The following is a 16926-nucleotide window of genomic DNA, read 5'->3' as shown; positions in this document are numbered from 1 at the left end:
TCAGATCAAACCTCTCATCTGTGTGTGTGATCTTCAGCAGCTCATGTAGCCTCCTGTTATAGAGTCATTCTGTCATTCCCAGTTCAGAATAGCCCAGAAGTGGATGATAAACATGGCAGTGTGTTCATGATTCAGGTTGCTGAAACAGTTTGCTCCTGTGTGTTGTCGGGCTTCTCCTTTGTTCATACTTCACTCTCCTGTTTGTCCTTTTCTGAACTGATCAGATGTCGGAGACACTTCAATAATCACCTTATTACTATCAGCTTAAGAAGTTCTTCATATTAAATATAGACGCCATCGCAAACTCCCTGGAGAAAGCGAAAACCGCTCGCACTTTTCAACAGCCTCGTAAAACAGCAACAGCACACGGCAGATTGTGTTCTTCTCGGCTTTGTGTTTGTACATCAAGACAACGACAAGGTTTGTTTGAGCTTGGATCATCCATGGCTCGTTATTATAATTATATAGTATTACGCTGTAATGTCTCGGCTGTGTGTTTAAAACATGGCGGTTCCTTTGTTTTCATTCTGGCAAGCTCTACAAGAACGTGATGTATCTCTGTAACCAATCAGCGTTCAGCTGCGCGTGTAGCTCCACCTTTTGGTACCCATTCTTGTGTTTGATACCCTTTCGAAAGGGTGGCGAAAAAGTGGCATGGTATGGTTCGGTATGCCTTTTGACAGTGGAAACGGCCATAAACCATACCCTACTGTACCACTCAGTGGAAGCGGGCCATTAGGGCTGCTGTTTATGCTAATGAGAGAGAGATGGGCGGAGCTTTCCCCCTCTGATGACAAGTAGAAAGGGAGAATGTCAGCATAGGCTTATTCTATACACATTCTGGAGATTGCGAATTACGTAGCCCGTGGTACGTATAGCTGCATTTCGTCTTTAAAAGGAATGCTAAGGGTCCGTATTTTCACTTACCAGCTGACCGCTTACCTCTGCATGGACGGCTTTTCCACTGTTACCAGATTGTCCAGTAGCTTGACACGTACGTCTGTGGATTTGAGATGCAGAGAGGAGTTGACCACGCGAAAAGGCGATGAACGGTCCCTGAAAGCAGCTAGGACAAAAACAGAATCCAAAAAATAAAATACACAAGTACATAACAAAGTGAGACCTTGGTAAAATCTGAAAACCTGGTAAAATAAGGCTGCTGCGAGGGCTTTTCATTTTCTGGATTGCTTTGAGAACACTTTTGGTCGAATTTAGTAAAGGTGGTGGGCGCTGGTCAATTGGTGCTTTGTGAAATACTATTGGTTGGGTTTGGAGAAGGGGGGGGGGGGGAATCGGACAGTCAGTCAGTTGACAGCGGCCTCTGGTGAATTTACATTCAATGATTGCTTTATTGGCATGACAATTGTTATAAATGTATTGCCAAAGCAGTTATAAAGTTTACATAAAAAGTAATATACATATATAATAAAAAACACAGTAAATAGAAGTAGCAAAAAAAATGATATTTATATATAATAATTAAATAAAATATCAAAAATACATCATATTATACAATAAATCACATTAATATTCAATATATTATTATTCAACATTAATTATTCATACAAATCAATACAAAAATAGATCAGAATAAACTGTACTCTTTTTTTAATTTATTTACATAAGAAAAGCAGGTGTGAATGGCACTTGCGAGAGAAATGTGAGATCTAAAAAGCCTCTGGTGGATTTGCGAAAACAAAAACTGCACAAAAAAAAAGTAGCTCCTGGGACATATTTCCTGCTCTTCAGAAATGTATACAGGGGTACGTAATCAGAATGAGCCTGTGTTGGAGAATGACAATCGAAGTGTTTCCTTTATCAAGAGTGATTTTAAAAATACAATTAATTCACGTTTACCATTAAAAGCTGAGGATATTCACACGCTGCTGACAGACACACTACTACTAGGTTTAAACATCTTATATAAGTGATAACAGCTCCTCTTTAAAGTATGTAAAACTCAGTGTTAATCAGAGGTGTTTGTTTCAGTGGTGTTGTTTTGCAGTCTGAACTCACCGCCTCACGCTGACGGCTCCGCTGTGACCTGTTACTGCATCTCCAGACAACAAGTGCAGCTCTGGGAGAAAACTCAGAATCGATGCGCTGTGTGTGTGTGTGTGTGTGTGTGTGTGTGTGTGTGTGTCCGGCTGGAGGTGAGTGCAGATGACAGGCTTCATTATCAGCCCAATCCGAGTCCCTCAGGAGCTCCTGCTGCATGATGGGACAGTTTGCTGGAAAGGTCAAGAGCAGACAAATCAGCCGGGCAGAAACATCTGAAACTGCGGCTGATAGAGCCGGTGTTTATCGAAAAGCTGCGCTTACATTCACACACTAATGCTTGTAGATCACACTGCGGGTATTGATCACACTCGCCTGACAAGACAATGGCAACAAAAATAAAATAAATTTAAAGCTTTCTTACAGTTTTTGCTTTGTCTCTAGTGCAAATATCAAAAAAAAAAATGGATGAGTAGAGATGTTTAGCTTTTATTTTCAGCAATAATGAGTTGAAATGAACTGAGTTTTTCCTTAAAACAAGCAAAATAATCCGAGTTATTCCTGATATTTCGTCTCCAATAAGGGAAGCAAAAGTTCATGTCTTGTTTTTTGTGCATCTGCAAATTCTGAAAGTAAGAAAAGCAGCTCAGACAACAACAAAGACCCAAAAATAAAACAAACAATAGGATAACAGGGTGAGAATGAGGTAAAATCTGAAAACGTGGTAAAAATCAGGCGGCCAGGAGAGCATTGCTTTCGAAAACACTGTCGGTTGGGTTTATGGAAGTGGGTGGGCGGGTCAATCTGTGCTTTTTAAAAACACTATTGGTTGGGTGTAGAGAAGGGGGTGAGTAAGGGGATCGTCGGTCGGTCAGTCAGTCAGTCAGTGGACATTATCTTCTGGTGGATTTACGTGAATTTAGAGTTTATGTCTTGTTTCTTGTGCAAATATTTACACATTCTGAAATTAAGAAGCACGAAAATGCAGGTGAAATATATTTAGTTTTCAGAAATATTGGGTTATTATTAAGTGAGATTTTCATTGCCAGTAGAGTAGGAGAATTACATTCATTTATCACTGAAAACAACATTATTTTGCTCACCCCATTAACATATTTTAAGCTTGTTGTAAAGAAAAACTTTATTAATTTCTGAAAGTAAAACTGTGTTTTTCATGTGTTTAGGAAATGCTTCTTGATTTAATAATGTTTAGATATAAGTTTACCTAAAACCTGCGATTACACTCACACACTCGTGCTTTTAGTTTACACTGCGGGTATTGATCACACTCGCCTGACAATGGCAAAACATATGGCAATATCTATCTATCTATCTATCTATCTATCTATCTATCTATCTATCTATCTATCTATCTATCTATCTATCTATCTATCTATCTATCTATCATCTATCTATCTATCTATCTATCTATCTATCTATCTATCTATCTATATTATCTATACATTATTTTTATATTATATATCTACTTTTTTCCTTGTTACATTTAATTATATTTTGTTAAATATATCTATTTTCTTCTGTTTTTGTCTTGTTTGTAGTCTAAATATTGAAATATTTCAAGTGAAGAATCATAATTTTGGACAAGTCAAAACATTTTGTTAAAAATAAAACAACAAGCAAAACAATCTGACAATGTAGTAAGAGAAATAATATTTCTAGTTTATTCTTCTTAAGCCCACTGTGAGATACTTTTGCTTGTTTTAATGAACAAGTCGCTTCATTTTGACCCATTATTTCTGAAAATAAGACTACATTATTTTGTTAGTCTAGAACAGAGGTGTCAAAGCCAATTCCTTTAGTACCACAGCTCTGCACAGTTTAGTTCCAACCCTAATTAAACACACCTGATCAAACTAATTGAGGGATTTAGGCTTGTTTGATACCTAAAGGTGTGTTGAAGAACGGCTGAAACTAAACTCTGCAGGACTCCGGCCCTCCAGGAATAGACTATGACACCCCCGGTCTAGAAAATGCTTCTTGATTGCTGAAAATTTAGATATTTGGATTAGAAACAAGACTATAATTAAGAAGCATCCTCTTAAATAATAAGTTAATTATTTAAAAATATATATTTTTTTAATTAGAGTAGGAATCGTCCCACTGACGGGTCTGACGGAGCAGGCTGCAATTCATCCCACAGTAGCGGATATATGCTGTAATCTGAGCTCTTCTGTTGAGTGAGGCTGAGTTCATTTGCTCAGACAAATACAATAAAAGGAAAAACTCCAAAAAAAAAAAGTATTTATTTTTACATTTATTTTTGTATTGTTTCTAGGACAAATATATAAAATTCCTTAAATCAAAAGGCATTTTACAGACAAGTGTCTTGTTTTCAGAAATAATGAGTCGAAATTAAATGAGTTTCCCCTTAAAACAAGCACAAGAATCTGCCATTGGAGTAAGCTAAATAATGTGTTTTCAAAGCAAAAACTATTTTATTTCATTTCATTTATGGTTTCATTTTTTATTTAATTAATTTACTAGGTCATTTTTACATATTTCAGTTGAATTAGCTGAAATCTTACTGTTTCATTGTATTTTTCTTAATAAACACAGGCTTGCCCGATAAAAGTGACTTTAAAAATCATATATTAAGCCCTAATCATGAGTGTTTTCTAAGGTCAGATTACAGTTTATAGCCGCTACTGTGGGATGAATTGCAGCAGATTAAACGCCTGTCAGATCCGTTAGCAGGATAATTCCTGCTCTTTATATTTACTCAATAATTATATATATATATATATATATATATATATATATATATATATATATATATATATATATATATATATATATATATATATATATATATATATATATTGCATTTGTTAGACAAGCAAAACAAAGTCTTATTTTCAGAAATAATGAGTCAAACTAAAGAGAGTTTTACATTAAAACCAGAAAAATAATCTGGGGGAAGAAAAATACATTTGTTTTAGCTCTGGATTAGCTTTATTTGGCTTACACTTGTTGTGAGGGAAAAACTCTTAATTTTGACATTATTTCTAAAAGCAAGACAATATTTCTGCTTTTCTAGAAAATGCTTCTTGATTTAAGAGTTTTTAGATATTTGGACTAAAAACAAAAACAAAATTAGAAGAAAATTCCATTGAATTTCACTGTATTAGAAAGCTTCATTGCATTTTTCTAAATAAACTCAGCCTTGCTCAACAGAAGAGACTTTTACTTTCATATAATGACCCTTAATCATCAGAGTTTCATTAGCTCAGATAATGAGCTCCACTACTGTGGGATTAATTGCAGCAGAATAAGCGCCTGCTTCGACAGATCCGTCAGTGGGACGATTCCTGCTCTAAGAGTAGAAGTAATAATAATGTTTTTATTTATTTAATAATTATAATTTATTAATTAAATAATTAATAAATAATTTTTATTTTCAGAAAGAAGACACTTCTTAGTTTTAGTCTTGTTTCAGGCCAAAATATCAAAAAATTATAAAATCAAGAAGCAAAACGCAAAGTCTTATTTTCAGAAATAATGAGTCAAAGTGAAGAGTTTTACATTAAAACAAGCAAAATGATCTGACAATGGGCTAATCACTTTAGACTAGCTTTATTTAGCTTACTCTTGTTTTAAGGAAAAAAATAATAATTTTGAATCATTATTTTTATCTCGTTATATTATCTTCTTGATTTAAGAATTAGACTAGAAACTGGACTGAAATTACAAGTAAGAAAAAGACATTTTTTAGAGCGTTTCCTTGTCAATCAGCTTCATTGTATTTTTCTAAACAAATAAGCACAGCCTTTCCTAACAGAAGAAACTTTTAAAATTATATAATAACCCTTGAGTTTTATTAGCTCAGATAACAGCATATATCCACTACTGTGGGATTAATTGCAGCAGAATAAACGCCTGCTCCGTCCGTTCTGTCAGATCCGTCAGCGGGACGATTCCTGCTCTAATTGTAGAGACCTGCAGGTCTGGGATCTGTGGGTAATAATTGTCAGAGTTACACAGGGTTAGACGTGTCATTACAGGGACGTCAATACGGCAGAAACTGAGCGGAGATCTGTAAATGATTGGCTTGTCAGGCGAGTCTGATCAATACACTCAGTGTCTGACAGTGTGATATAAAAGCAGCAGTCAGAGTCCAAGAGGACGAATTAAATCTACATTTTTCACATCTCACGGTATGAAGGTGGATCTCAGGGTGAATATAGCGACACTGTTAAAGATATCTGCTAATGAGCACCTTCTGTATGGTGTGTTTGCTTTCAAGTGTTTATTTACGGGGTTGTTGCTAGAAGGGATACAGCTGCAGCCGTAAGATAATGAGAATTATTTAGATTTATTTATTTCTATTATTTCTATTATTTCTATGTATATATATATATATATATATATATATATATATATATATATATATATATATATATATATATATATATATATATATATATATAAACAATATAAATAATTATATACACACACACACACACACACACACACACACACACACACATATATATATATATATAATTATTTATACTGTTTATATATATATATATATATATATAGAACAATATATATATATATATATATATATATATATATATATATATATATATATATATATATATATATATATATATATAAACAGTATAAATATAAACAATATAAATATTTATATATATATATATATATATATATATATATATATATATATATATATATATATATATATATATATATATATATATATATAAATATATATAAATAATTACCCATGTATTGTATTTTATTACCATCTAGTCCTACCCCAACCATCTTAATAATGTAAAAACAATAATTATACAGAGTATTATTCATAATATGTATTAAATGACCTATTATACTGTGTTTTATTAACATCTACCCTAAACCCAACCCTCACAGTAATGTAAGAATATTAATTATTGTTGTGCAGTGTCACAAATATTATGATATTCTGATGATATAGTTAAGATACGATTATAGATAAAGCGAACTGCATTATGAGATGTTGATCTGTGCTCTGTGGACATTTGATGATAAAAATTCAACTCTACAGTGACTTTATTGATGTTTTTAGTAATAATATAGTGTATAATAAATAATATCTGGAGAAAAAAGTGTAAAATAACAGAAATTATTACTTTATTATTACTGCTGCAGTTTATTAAGGTTTCTGTAGAGTAATATACAACCCCAACACATGTGCAGACAACACTCTTTTACACACTGTTTAAAGTTAAAAGCTGCAGTAAGAAAGCTCAAGATCATATAATGCAATTCAAAAAGCAGAAAAAAATGAGGAAAATTAAAAATATGAATCACAAAATATAGAAAACTGCTAATTTAGGTATGCTTTACAGTGTAGTTTCTTTAGTAGCTCATTACACTCAACACTACTGCTTTCCTACTCTCAATATTAGTATAAATGCACAAAGTTAATAGCATTAAATGATTAAAATCGCAATCAAGTTAGTCCTGCAGCGTAGAAATCTACAAATATGCGAGCAGAAATCAGCACTTAAACATTTCTGTCAAAAGCAGAGCGCATGCAGAATAAAAATCAACACAGCCTCAGCAACCTGATTTAACATTTTTGTTCAAATGTCAATAAAAGCTGGTAAATATATCCACAATCACGCCTCTTGTACATCGTCTTATTATCTTTTGGGAGAAGCCTTAAAAACAAACTCGCAGGTTGAATAAAAATAACTTTAAGTCAGAATTCGCCAGGGGTAGGGCTGCACGATACTTGAAAATATATATATTTTGCAAAATATACTGTGATATGAATATAATTTTAGCAGATGACTTAATCTCTCTATTTGTAAAGAGTTGATCATGTGTTAGGGATTGTGGTGATTCTGCAGTGGGAGTGCATCTCCATAGAGTCTGATAATCTATAAATTCCCCCGATACATTTTCGCTGTGGTCTGTGCTATTTGCAGTGTGTTTCTCTATTTGCATGTGTTGTGAGTATTTTCATGCATAGCGATGTATAATTACAATCAAGAAAAAGACACAACAGAAATTAAGTGTTTTATCATTTCCCGAGTCTAAACAGATTAATTAATTAATTAAATAACAAGAATAACAGCTAATTATTTTATTGAATTATTTTTACAATTTCTTACGCCTGAATGCTTTTAAAGTCATTACACAACTCCACGCATCAAAAATACAAGCAAATGATCTCTTATAATACAAACCCAACACTGCATATATCCTGCAATGTGTCTATTGCGAATGATCACATCGTAAAATCGGTGCTTAAACCATATATTGTGCAGCCCTAGCTAGGAGTATGAATAATTTCAGGCTTGACTGTGTGTGTATAAATGGAAAGCTGCTCATTTTTGGAGATTTTTTTTTTTTACAGTGAAGTTTCTTCATAACTCATTACACACACTGCAGCCATCACACACTCAGAATAAATGCACAAAAACACCAGAACAGTGTCATGTTAATCACAATCAGGTTAGTCCTGCAGCGCAGAAATCCACAAACCTGCAAATATGCCAGCATAAATCAGCACTTAAACCTTATTTATGTCAAAAGCAGCGCGCACTAAAAGGCCCAAATTCAACACAGCCTCAGCAATCGGCTCTAAAAATGTGTCTGTGGGCCAGAAATCGATAGCGGCGTCTCTTTACTCGGAGAAGACACCTGCTGGACAGCATTGATCCTCCCTTCAGCGGCTTCCCGCTACGCGTCACCAATTGTCTGCCTTTTTCTCTTTGGCCGTTAAAATATGGTCACAAATTTACAAAAGGGACTTGTTCTCCCCGACCCCGGTGAGGTACCATCACTCAGTGGAAAAACATGGTGAAAATATCAAAGGGAAGCGCGCGGCGACAGGGGAGAGGTATAAACAGCGTAATGATTTCCCCAGAGTTTCTGCCAAGAGCCGGTGTCACCCGAAAGCAGCGTAAATGGTGACATATCCTCACTCAGGATCCCAGAAATCGAACCCTGACATTCTTTTTAGGGCCCGAGCCTCCTCATCAGCCAATTACCGCGGTAAGCGGAGAGAGCGGCTGTGTGAGAGCACCACTGCGGACGCTGCCAAAACAGCCCACAGGAACTATTTATAAATGAACTGGAGAAGCTGCGGATCAAACGGCCTTCGGGTTTTTTTTCTTTCTTTTCTTTTCTTTTTTTTTTCTTTTGCACAAAGCAAAACGGACAAAGACAAAGCAGAGCAGAGCAGAGCAAAGCAGAGCAGAGCAGAGCGAGCTGGAAAGATGATTTCAGGCGCAGTGGTGGACACGCTGCATGCTGTTCTGTCTTGTTTCTAGCCCAAATATCTCAAAATCCTTAAATCAAGAAGCATTTTCAGCACAAGCATAAAATATAGTCTTCTTTTAGAAATAATTCGTCAAAATGAAGTGAGTTTTTACTTAAAGCAAGAAGAAAAATAATCAGGTTTTTCCTTTTGGCATAGGATTATTTTACTCACCCCATTGTCAGATTATTTTCCTTGCTCTAAGTAAAAACTCACTTCATTTTCACTCATTATTTCAGAAAATAAACTGATCATTTTTGCTTATCTAGAAAATGCTTCTTGATTTTAGACTTTTTAGACTAGAAACAAGACAAAAACTCTAAGTAAGAAAAGCTTTTGGTAACACTTTATAATAACGACACACTAATTAATATTTATCATGTATTAAGCAAGAGCATAGTGAATTCATCATCTGTTCAGCATTAACTCTACATTAATTAACGTTAGTAAGCAGTTTATAACTGCAACTTCAAATGCTGTCACTCTACACTGCAGAAAAGCTTTTCTTACTTAGATTTTTTTGTCTTGTTTTAGTCTAAATATCTAAAAACTCTTAAATCAAGAAGCATTTTCTAGAAAAGCAAAATATAATGTCTTGTTTTCAGAAATATTATGCTAATATTAAGGGAGTTTTTCCTTAAAACAAGCTGAATAATCTGCTAATGGGGTGAGCAAAATAATCTTGTTTTTCCTTTTGACATAAGATTATTTTGCTTTCCCCATTGGCAGATTATTTAGCTTGTTTTAAGGAAAAACTAACTTAATTTTGACATATTATATTTTAAAACAAGATTATATGTTTTGCTTGTCTAGAAATTCTGCTTGATTTAAGAGTTTTCAGATATTTGGACTAGAAACAAGACAAAAAATCTAATAAGAAAAGCTTTTTTTTTTGCAGTGTAAAAAATAACTCAAGAAGGCTGTTACCACTAGTTTAATACATTATTGTAACTTAAAAATAATAAAAGTCTGATTAGATTAATACTTTTAAGTTGCCAGAATAATTTTATTAAGTTTTTAAAACAGGAAAATATTAATAATTACATCAATTAAAAAATGTGGATAATTTAAAGGCAAATATATCTGTCAGTTACTTTAAAACAATATTTAACTTGTAGAAACCCATGAAATTAGGTTTGATAGCGCAATTTCTCCACACTAATGAAGTTGTTTTGTATTTTTAAGTCCACACACTGATGTTTTTTGTTATTTTTTTATACTGATAATATGGAACAATACATTTTTTTGTTTTGTAAAACAATGAAAACCTGTGGTTTAATACAAATAAAAAATTACCGGCAAACAAAAATGTTGTTGTTAAATGTATTTCTTACAAGCACGAACAGTAAATTTAAAACCCAACAAAAAATTAACAATTTCAGCTGCTTAATTTATTTGAGGTTTTAAACGATTTGTTTTTAATTTTAATAAAAAATAAATAAAAAAAACTAATTGACAACTTATTTTTTTGAGGACTCGACTTAAAAATGAGTTTTTTGCCATGTAAAAATGCCTCTGATTGAAGAGGAAAAGATTTGGCTAACATAATAAAGCTTGTTGTCTTCAACTTCACTTTGTTATATGTTGTTGTAACTTGAATATATTTATGCAAACTGTTGCGTCAATTTTTTTTGTTTTGTTTAAACAATATATTTTAGAGCGTATGCTTGACTTATAACCATATTTATAATGTGCTTAATAATTGTGTTTTCATACTTTGTTAATGATTTATTTTTCATTACCAAATTAAGTATCACATTACTTACAAACCATTTGTATTTAAGAGTAATCAATGGTTTTTAAGATGATTCAGAATGAGTAAATGTTTAATAATCTATTGATATCAACGTTTATATGTCTGATTATTCAGGCACATGGTTAATATAAATGTTAATAAATATTGTTAAATGTAATCATTTAATGATATAATAAGATGCAATGTTTAAACTACACTAGTGTTATTTTAGATAAGGTTGCAAAGATTTATTTCTCATTTGAAGAACAGTTTTATCTGTGCATCTTTAAACGAATAGAAATTAATAACTTTACTGAGCCTTTAAATGTCATTTATGCAGGATTGATAAAGCATCAATAGTCCTCACTTTAGATTAGCTCACAGAACTGGACGAAGATGAGTTAATAAAGCATTTATCAACATACAAATGAACTATTAGTATACGCCTGAATAATAAGAGTTATAAATGTTGATTTGATCAGTTTATTAATCATTAACTTACCCATTCTGAATGATCTAAAAATAGCACCAACTATGCTTAAATAACTGGTTTGTAAATAAAGTGATACTTAATTTAGTAATGAAAAATAAATCATTAACAAAGTATGAAAGTGCAATGATTAAGCACATTATACATGTGTTTATTTAATTCAAATGCTCCGTTCAGATTGAGTCTTCAGAAATGATTCATTGATTCAAATGCCCCATTCAGAATGAGTCTCCATTAAATCATTCACATGATCAGCTCAGAGTGAAACAGTTCACTGATTTTACTTACTGATCTGGATGTAAATGTGGTTCCACTTGAATTGTCATGAATTATCAGCATTGTTATTAGATAATGGCAAGATTTGGTCATTCTAAACTTTAGGAAACTAGCAAAAATCTGAATTTTTATTTGTTAATCTGTTAAATCAATTTACAAACTGAGCAAATGATTTGTGAACTGAACTGACATCTGTTCATAAGTCAACTCACTGATTCAAATGATTCATTTAGAGTGAGTCTCCATTAAATGACTTAAATGATACACTCAGAATGATTCTCTATTAAATGATTCAAATGATCCATTCAGAGTGATTCTTCATTAAAAGATTCAAATGATCCATTCAGAGTGATTCTTCATTAAATGATTCAAATGATCCATTCAGAGTGAGTCTCCAAAAATGATTCAAGTAATTAAGAGTAAGTCATTAGTAAATGATTCAATTGATGCATTTAGAGTGAGTGTCCATTAAATGATTCAAATAATTAATCCAAAATGAGTCTCCATTAAATTATTCAAATGATCCAATCAGTGTGAGTCTTTAGTAAATGACTGAAATGATCCATTCAGAGTGAGTCTCCATTAAATGATTCAATAACTCATTCAGAATGAGTCTCCATTAAATTATTCAAATGATCCAATCAAAAAGGTGAGTCTCCAATAAATGATTTAAATAATTCATTCAGAGTGAGTCTCCATTAAATGATTCAATAACTCATTCAGAGTGAGTCTCCATTAAATGATTCAATAACTCATTCAGAGTGAGTCTCCATTAAATGATTCAAATTGTCCATTCGAAGTGATTATCCCAAAATATTACTGAAATGATCCAATCAGAGTGAGTCTTCAGTATAGTATTTAAATGATCAACTCAAAGTGATTCTCCATAAATGATTCAAATGATCCATTCAGAGTGAGTCTCAATTAAATGGTTCAAATAATTAATTCAGAGTGAGTCTAGATTAAATGATTCAAATGATCCATTCAGAGTGAGTCTTCAGTAAATTATTTAAATGATCGATTCAGAGTGATTTTTCCCAAAAATTATTGAAATGATCCATTTAGAATAATTATCCATTAAATGATTCAAATGATTCAATCAAAATGTTTTTCTAATAAATTATTCAAATGATCCATTTAGAGTGATTCTTTATTAAATTATTCAAATTATCCATTCAGAGTGATTTTTCCCAAAAATCATTGAAATGATCCATTTAGAGTAATTATCCATTAAATGATTCAAATGATTCAATCAAAATGAGTCTCCAATAAATTATTCAAATGATCCATTTAGAGTGATTCTTTATTAAATGATTCAAATGATCCATTCAGAGTGATTCTTTCCAAAAATTATTGAAATGATCCATTTAGAGTAATTATCCATTAAATGATTCAAATGATTCAATCAAAACGAGTCTCCATTAAATGATTCAAATGATCCATTTAGAGTTAGTCAATGATCAATTTCACTTGAATTGTCATGGGTTCTCATAGTTATTTGATAATTTCATGCACAATAAACACTCATCAGTGAGTACTGTTATCACTTTAAGACACGCAGCACTTTTGCACTTTGACTCAGGTAATGAAATTAAAAGCAGCCTTTACTCCTCCACTGGGATAATATTATCAGAGGGAATCTGTCCTTTTACTCAAGAGCCTTATTTGTGTTGTTCATCCAGCATCGTCTGCTTGACAAAAAGCCCTAAAACGCAGTGAAACGCCGCTGACGGAGTTTATCGGCGCAGGATAGATGAACACAGTTAGCCCGCTGATCAGGGCAATGTTTAATCATTAAGATAAAGTGTTGGCCGTGCTAAATTTATGCATAGCGCCACATTCATCACCAGCTCAGAAAAAGCCAGAAAAGCAAGCATCGCTTAATAAATCAGCGCGTTTGAGCGCCGGATCACCCAGAAACAGCTGTGTTTGAATAAAGCCCTGCATATTCCCAGCAGCACTAATCATGACGTGGCTGCAGCCGGAAGCACGTGCAGGAGCCGGAGCTGCAAATGAAAACAGATTGCCGTGTCTGAGGGCATTTCAGGAGCTGCTCTTTTACTGCCCACCGCTCTGTATTTGTCTGGCTAATGCTCAGATGTGTGGGACGGCTCGTTTCGGGCTCCCTCTGAAACTAATTATCGCTGACGGGAGGTTCGAGAGCGCGGAGACACGCCGACACGTGAGGAGGAGAAGAAGAGAAGGAGAAACGCTCAAACAATGGATGAAGCTGATCTGGGCATCAGCGGCTCATTATTGCTGGATAACTGTATGATGATTTCCATTCAGTCACGCAGACGCATGATGCTTGCTGGAGGCGCATGCACTGAAGAAATCACCCTTTCCTATTTGAATACAGGGTTCAAACGATTCAATCAGAGTAAGTCTCCAGTAAGGGGTTCACTGAACCAAATGATCCATTCAGAGTGAGTCTTGTGTAAATGATTCACATGATTAAATCAGAGCAAGTCTCCAATAAGAGTTTAATCATCTGTTTAGAGCGAGTCTACAGTAATTGATTCACTGATTCGAATGATCTTTTTAACGTCAGTAAATGATTTACCAATTTAAATTGTTCATTTAGAGTGAATCTACAATAAATGATTCACTGATTCAAATGATCTTTTTAATATCAGTAAATGATTTACCAATTTAAATTATTCATTTAGAGTGAATCTACAATAAATTATTCACTGATTCAAACTATCTATTCAGTGCAAATCTTTAATAACTGATTCACTGATTCAAATTATTCATTTAGAGTGAGTCTTAAATAAATGATTCGCTGATTCATATTATCTATTCACTGTGAGTCTTTAATAACTGATTCAAATTATTCATTTAGTGCGAGTCTTCTCTTCAATAAAAGAATCATTGATTCTTCAATTCAAATGATCCATTCGAAGCGAGTCTACAATAAATGATTCACTGATTCAAATGATCCATTCATAGCGAGCCTTAAATAAATTATTAATTGATTCAAATGATCCATTTAGAGTAAGTCTACAATGACTGATTCACTGATTCAAATGATAAATTCAGAGGGGGTATACATGAAATGATTCACTGATTCAAATGATCCATTCAGAGTGACTCACGTGAGGATAAGGAGGAGAAACGCTCAAACAATGGATGAAGCTGATCTGGGCATCAGCGGCTCATTATTGCTGGATAACTGTATGATGATTTGCATTCAGTCACGCAGACGCATGATGCATGAAATCACCCTTTTCCTATTTGAAGTCTTCAATAAAAGATTCACTGATTCAAATGATCCATTCAGAACGAGTCTTCAAAAAATTATTCACTGATTCAAATGATCCATTTAGAGTAAGTCTACAATGACTGATTCACTGATTCAAATGATAAATTCAGAGGGGGTATACATGAAATGATTCACTGATTCAAATGATCCATTCAGAGTGACTCACGTGAGGATAAGGAGGAGAAACGCTCAAACAATGGATGAAGCTGATCTGGGCATCAGCGGCTCATTATTGCTGGATAACTGTATGATGATTTCCATTCAGTCACGCAGACGCATGATGCTTGCTGGAGGCGCATGCACTGAAGAAATCACCCTTTCCTATTTGAATACAGGGTTCAAACGATTCAATCAGAGTAAGTCTCCAGTAAGGGGTTCACTGAACCAAATGATCCATTCAGAGTGAGTCTTGTGTAAATGATTCACATGATTAAATCAGAGCAAGTCTCCAATAAGAGTTTAATCATCTGTTTAGAGCGAGTCTACAGTAATTGATTCACTGATTCGAATGATCTTTTTAACGTCAGTAAATGATTTACCAATTTAAATTGTTCATTTAGAGTGAATCTACAATAAATGATTCACTGATTCAAATGATCTTTTTAATATCAGTAAATGATTTACCAATTTAAATTATTCATTTAGAGTGAATCTACAATAAATTATTCACTGATTCAAACTATCTATTCAGTGCAAATCTTTAATAACTGATTCACTGATTCAAATTATTCATTTAGAGTGAGTCTTAAATAAATGATTCGCTGATTCATATTATCTATTCACTGTGAGTCTTTAATAACTGATTCAAATTATTCATTTAGTGCGAGTCTTCTCTTCAATAAAAGAATCATTGATTCTTCAATTCAAATGATCCATTCGAAGCGAGTCTACAATAAATGATTCACTGATTCAAATGATCCATTCATAGCGAGCCTTAAATAAATTATTAATTGATTCAAATGATCCATTTAGAGTAAGTCTACAATGACTGATTCACTGATTCAAATGATAAATTCAGAGGGGGTATACATGAAATGATTCACTGATTCAAATGATCCATTCAGAGTGACTCACGTGAGGATAAGGAGGAGAAACGCTCAAACAATGGATGAAGCTGATCTGGGCATCAGCGGCTCATTATTGCTGGATAACTGTATGATGATTTGCATTCAGTCACGCAGACGCATGATGCATGAAATCACCCTTTTCCTATTTGAAGTCTTCAATAAAAGATTCACTGATTCAAATGATCCATTCAGAACGAGTCTTCAAAAAATTATTCACTGATTCAAATGATCCATTTAGAGCAAGTCTTCAATTAGTGATTCATCGATTCAAATCTTCTATTTAGAGTGAGTCTCCAATGACTGATTTACTGATTCAAATTATACATTCAGAGGGAGTCTACATTAAATGATTCACTGATTAAAATTATCTTTTTAACGCCAGTAAATGATTTGCCAATTCAAATTATTCATTTAGAGTGAGTCTACAATAACTGATTCACTTATTCAAATTATTCATTTAGTGCGAGTCTTCAATAAATGATTCACTTATTCAAATGATCCATTCAGAACGAGTCTTCAATAAATTATTCACTGATTCAAATTCTCCATTTAGAGTAAGTCTCTGATGACTGATTTACTGATTCAAATGATAAATTCAGAGGGAGTCTACATTGAATGATTCACTAATTCAAATGATCCATTCAGAGTGACTCATGTGAGGATAAGGAGGAAAAATGCTCAAACAATCATTATTGCTGGATAACTGTATGATGATTTCCATTCAGTCACGCAGACGCATGATGCTTGCTGGAGGCGCATGCACTGGAAAAAAAAGAAGAGTCTTGTGTAAATGAT

The 16926-nt window shown here is 33.2% G+C and overlaps 1 long non-coding RNA gene across 1 annotated transcript in view; it reads left to right on the top strand.

Moving 5' to 3' along the window:
- LOC141375560 (uncharacterized) overlaps positions 1-16926 on the top strand; it is a 137787-nt gene that overhangs the window by 15496 nt on the left and 105365 nt on the right. The gene's annotated exons all lie outside the window — the stretch shown is intronic.

The sequence above is a fragment of the Danio rerio genome, chromosome 8, assembly GCF_052040795.2.
Source record: "Danio rerio strain M-AB ecotype USA chromosome 8, GRCz13ab, whole genome shotgun sequence".
Lineage (NCBI taxonomy): Eukaryota > Metazoa > Chordata > Actinopteri > Cypriniformes > Danionidae > Danio > Danio rerio.
The sequence above is the reverse complement of the archived record's forward strand: the minus strand, read 5'-3'. Positions and strand labels throughout refer to the sequence as shown.